Source organism: Dreissena polymorpha, chromosome 2 (assembly GCF_020536995.1).
Source record: "Dreissena polymorpha isolate Duluth1 chromosome 2, UMN_Dpol_1.0, whole genome shotgun sequence".
Classification (NCBI taxonomy): domain Eukaryota; kingdom Metazoa; phylum Mollusca; class Bivalvia; order Myida; family Dreissenidae; genus Dreissena; species Dreissena polymorpha.
In genome coordinates, this window is record NC_068356.1 from 50,082,172 (window position 1) to 50,088,128 (window position 5,957).

The 5,957-nt window shown below is 32.1% G+C and overlaps 1 non-coding gene across 1 annotated transcript; it reads left to right on the forward strand.

Moving 5' to 3' along the window:
• Nucleotides 1-407: 407 nt before the first annotated feature.
• Trnaf-aaa (transfer RNA phenylalanine (anticodon AAA)) lies at nucleotides 408-489 on the forward strand. The gene has a single exon. It is a non-coding gene; the product is annotated as a tRNA-Phe (tRNA).
• The last annotated feature ends 5,468 nt before the right edge of the window (nucleotides 490-5,957 follow it).

The following is a 5,957-nucleotide window of genomic DNA, read 5'->3' on the forward strand; positions in this document are numbered from 1 at the left end:
CGAACATATAACTTAAATGAATAATATTGTTGATGAAAAGTCCAGATTTCATAGAGCACAAGGCATCAATGGCGCAATATTTATAATATTTTGTTAAAAGTACAAGATAGAGGCGCTGAAAAGTTAACAATTTTAAGGTAGCGCACCTCTAAAGATTTCCCGCGATTTATTTTACGATCAACGCCGATCTTCAATGATCGGTTATTTCCGAGAGATGCATTTTTTTTCAAACTTCGAATTTTGATATGTGTTTACCTAATTCATTTAGAATACACTATTTTCACTATAAATATTGACCTTGATCCAATTATCATCTGAAAAATACGATTGCGCGATTTCTTCAAAGATCGACTAGCCTTTTACCTGTTAACTTATGGATATCTCATTTAAGGCTGCACTGATGTGAAGTTGTCATGGCCGAGTGGTTAAGGCGATGGATTAAAAATCTTTTGGGATCTTCCGGCGCAGGTTCGAATCCTGCCGACATCGCATTTTTTTTTATTTCTTTTCTAACGTAATTTGATTTAATATAGCATATAAGCTATGTTTATTGTTAAATATGTTGAAAATTGTATACACATCCTTCATTTTTTTAAATTAAAACAACGTTATGGCTAAATTGGGTAATTTACTGCTGAAAATATGAATGATGCATGTTGCATTTTTATTTTATTTCAAAAAGTAAACGGTAAATCTGTCTATTTCTTGGTATTTTTGCTGTATATAGTGTTTCTATAGAAATTAAGTTTAAACTATAACTTAAATGATACTATTTTAACTTTTATGACACTTTGTTTTTTACCGACCCAATTTTTACTTGGCTGAAATCACTTACATTTCATGGCGCTATTTCATAGATAAAAATTTGTAAAAAATAAATGTCTGTAAAAGAATACTTATTTCATCTTGTTTAAACTTAAAACACCTTTACTGCATCTGTACACACCAACTGCATGCCCATATTTGGAAATTTGAATGAATTATTGAACTTGTATATACCCCAGGGGTGAAAATAAAATTGACAAAAGCCGAGCGTGAGCGTGGTTTTGAAAAAATCGGTATATTTTTTTAAAAAGCATGGAAAGCCTACCTACAAATTTGCATGTACTTCAGTAAAATGATGCTGATTAGGAAAATAATTAATTAAATTTTTATATTTGGATATGTGCCCATTAGAGGTGCGCTACCTTAAGGCGGGGAAGTCGCGTGGCGCGCGTAACAGGCCATAGCGGAAGCCAGTTACTTCACCTCACACCGCAGTCTAGTGGGTCTACTACGGTATAACCATTTAGAGGCACAAAGAAATGTTTCGCTTGTACCAAACTGGGCCATTGGAAAAGATCAGCTGTAGAATGTTCAGCATACACGCCAAACAATAAGATAAGTTGCGATATGTTTGGAAAAAGAAGAGTAGTTTCGCTTCCGTGTGAAAATGGTGACAAACAGAATTTTCTAAATGTCGAAATGGATCACCAGACTCAATTTATTGATATTGAATGAGAACATTTGCCGGAAATTAGATTGAAGGCCCACTTGGCAACGTTGCAGGAGGTGAGTGATAGTAAGTATATTGAAGATATAGTAAGTTGCCGTTATAAGCCTGCTTTTATATTTACACCCGATCAATATTAGTTGAAAAACAAATACTCAGCGAGAGTAAGTTCAATTATGGTTAACAACTATTTGAAACTTTATTTTCGGAGCGCGTTGTTTCAAGTTTAAATTTCGAAAGGCTATTAATACGCTAATAGCGGCATTTAATAAGAAAGTTTTAAACTGATAAAACGTGAATTCACACTTTCACCAGTTTAACGTTACATTTAAAATCACCTTACTCGCTGATCTTATGTTTGAGGAAAATTTCCTCTTTGCTTACCATAATTTCGGTGTAAGCAATGTATTACAGGATATATGAATAGAAGATAGGAAATGTTTAGGTTTAAGCTAACAATATACTATCAAGCAGTGCTGTTTGTTAAATACGCTTCCATTTGTAATAAACACAACCAGTCATATATTTCCTAACATTCTGTGAATTGTTTTTGCATTTTTATATGTTGACATTTGTGACGAATTAGACTTTTAAACGAATATGCAAATGACTTAACAAAAATACTGTGGTAGAGTTTGGATTTTTGATAATAGAAATTTAATGTATTTGATTATCCTACTTAGCCAGTGCTTGACATGCATACAAATCAGTTTTTTCAGCGGCAACGGGTTCAACTCAATTAAGTGTGTCTGTGTGTTAAATATTTTCCTGATGCACGTAGTATATATTATAGAAATGTTTTTGAAAGTTGTAGCTTTAATGTAGATAAGCAATCTGATCTTCCAGTGTGGGCTTTTCTTGGAAATAAACAGGTAGGATTGAACTGCAATTTGATAAATTACATTGACGAACAGACCAACGGTATATTCTCGCGGTCAGCGAGACATGTAAATGATACAAATTGGAATGCAAATGAGCTAGGAAAAGAGCAACCTGTTTCCGGAAGTGAACGGATTAAATGCGGGCGTTTCAATAAACCATACAAATTGCGAGTTAACAGTTAATATCGCCATTAAGCCACAGGAAGTTGATTTTCAGGAAAAACCATAGAAGTTTCCCGGCTTCCAACATGACTCAAGTGAGACTTCATATCATCAGGAAACGTTCGTGTATACATCTAGAATTGGTATGATAAGGCCTCGGAAGCGGACACAGAATCTCATAAGCAGGCTCCCGAACGTGAGCACAATTGGAATGTTATGATTCCCGGAAGCGGACAAATAATCCCAGAATTGAGCGGAAAATTTATGATATGACTCCCTGAAGTTAGACAAAGTGTATATTGTACATTCGCGGAAGTGGAAGATATTAGACGGTTTTCGGAAATGTGCTGTAGAATATATGGTATGTCCGTTGAAGGGCACATAAACTTTATATAAAGGTTGATACTTGTGTGGTAACACATTTAGATGTTACTGCCATCTGGTATGATAGTAATCTCGCCGCTGAAATTTGCATGAAACGGAAGCAGTAAATATAATTGTTAAAACTTATGGGAATGCTTTGCAAAATTTGTATAAAAAGTATTTTTAAACAATCAAAATACAAAACCTATTTATTGGATGGTAGTCGTCAAATTAAAATCCATAAAATAGCTTTAAATATATTTTATGACAAATACATATAACTTTAAGTCCGGATTGGATTACAAGAGCAAACAATTGAAATAGCAACTAGATAAGTCGAGGTTTCTAATGTACTTCTATCAGATATGAAACAATCATAATAGAGTCAGTAATGGTTATTTAAACAATATTGTGTCTAAAAGGAAACTTTACGTTTTGAACAAGTAGCAGCTCGCTAGCTGTTAATTGATTATATCGTCTTCGTAGGAAAATCAAGTCTGTCCATGCCTATACGAAAATTGCATATATTTCCTGTCTGATTTTCCAAGAATGCTCGGATAAAGTTTGTATTTCCTTTATACTAAGAATTCGCGCCAATTTTTAGAATATATGTTCATTAAGTACGCGCATGAGTGTATCCACTAGCTCGCAGTGAATGCGTACTACGTCGTGTCGCCATTATTGTGAATTAAAAAATGTTTAATATGTCGTTAATCTTTAATGTAAATTAAATTCAGCGTAAAGTAGTACAATTTTAAATTGACTTTTTTAGTCTTTAACTAGTCATATATTCAAGGTAATTTTACAACAGACTTTACTTGCGCATATGTATATGCACGAACTTTAAATGTCATTAAATTCAGAGTATACTTTTTACTGTGTATAAAATTTTGTATTAAGTGTATATTCTGTATGATACAGATCTACATGCTTGTTTTGAAACTCTCTGCATAGGCGGCAACTATGTGTGTACCCTTGTAAATCGCACAATATAGTTGTTATGTAGTTTATTCTATAAGTAGTTCGGACTGATTTAACCCGATAGCTTTAATACGTTTCGAAATTAAAATCAATAGGAAATCAATAAGATCTGTGCGTTTTCTCAATTTGGGTTTGTATTCATTTGAGAACAACGGCGTGTCTTCATTCAATATCAAATATTATAATCTTTTGAAGATTAGCATTATATTGGTTAATGCCTTCGTCACAATGAATTATACTAAGTTTTGGTTCATACTACAGTATATAAATGCTAATATTTGTACTCGTTGGTCAAAGTTCAACTTTAAAGTATTTGTCTGCAGAACAACACCAAACATATTAACGTATATGAAATAGGTGTATTTTAATGGTCAATTTATTTTTTGGGAAATTTCGAAATCTTAGAGTAAGTACGTTTTAATCGTTTTCAACGAGGACTTCACAAGCCTATCATTTGACAGCGTAGGCCACATCTAGTGAATGAACATATCTATGTAAAGCAAAATCTACAGTATCATATAATAAATAATGGAATCATCGATTTACTTAATTTTATGTTTTGATCATTATAATGTTATACCAGATAAATTTGGACGAGCCCATTATGTTTTAAAATCTACATTGCATTTCTTTTCATTTTAGTATACACTGTGCACAAAGTAAATAGATAAATGTTTTCAAAATTAGACAGCCATATACCAATTCTACATGTGCATGGCAATGACTCCGCTTTTGTTGCTTACATGGATACATATTTGATAAATGTGATTTTACATATATAGGCAAAAACCTCGTTAGTATTTACGTATTTAGAATAACGAGAAATTTATACATATTAACCCATTTATGCCTAGCGTCTAGATAAAAAGCCTTGGCAAACAGCGTAGACCCAGATGAGACGCCGCATAATGCGGCGTCTCATCAGGATCTGCGCTGTTTGCTTAAAGGAATTTCTGTAAGAAATATTCTAAATGTAGAAATAAATATACTAGACATCCCTAATTTTGGAAATAAATTGATCAAATTTAGAAGGATGGGAGAGTCCACTATGCATAAATGGATTAAAACAGTAAACTACCATTATATATTTATAAAATGGATGTTACTATAATATATTTCAGTGCGATTCAATAGCGATAATATATACCTTTATTTCCTCCAAATACATGAATAGCTGAACTAAGAATAAGACAAAAGTTTACAATTATTAACAAAAAGCATAAGAGTAATATGTATACATAGTACAATATATTATGCTTCTTTAGCGATCAGCACAGTAAAAATTGACATAATCAAAGTAAACTTATATACACAAATAGTTGAACTATTATTTATTGGCATGGAAATAAGTTGCTATTTTTAAGGAAAATAAATCTTCTAGATGTCATTGAAACAGAAAAAGTACGCATGTGGTATAAACATTAAACATATGCACCGATATATAAGTGAATGAGTAAATACGCATATCGCACATACACGTGATTTTTAAAACCATTACTTATCAAAACATTCGCGAAAACAATCTGGCATTCTAGGTACGAAAATGAAATTTTAGAATACATTCTGTTTACTGATTATGTACTCATATCGCATTGCGGTAAGATTGATAGCAACATAAAAAAAAAATTGATCCGCCTGGGTTGAGGAACGTGTTACACATCAATACGTCTGCTTGTTGTTCAACTGGTGCTATACATGTTCAAACTAGTGTTTTCGTTACCTTATATAAAATTGACTCTTACTTGTTTCTGAAGACAATGCATATCGAAACATTTCATTTCGTAAAAATACCGGTAATATATCTTAAACTATTAATTGTTTCAAATCAATACATGTTCAAACATTTGATTTCGTTACGTCATATAACATTGATTCCGAAAAGTTGTTAAATACTAATTATGTTAAATTGTTAAATAATGTGTTTTCTTAACCTGATATAAAATTAACTCAGAATTGTTTAATAATACCATACATGTTCAAACAATTGCAACGTATTCTTATATTTCATTAACTCTGAATTGTTTCCGAATACCATACATGTTTGAACATTTTATTTCTACACCTGATATTACATTGAC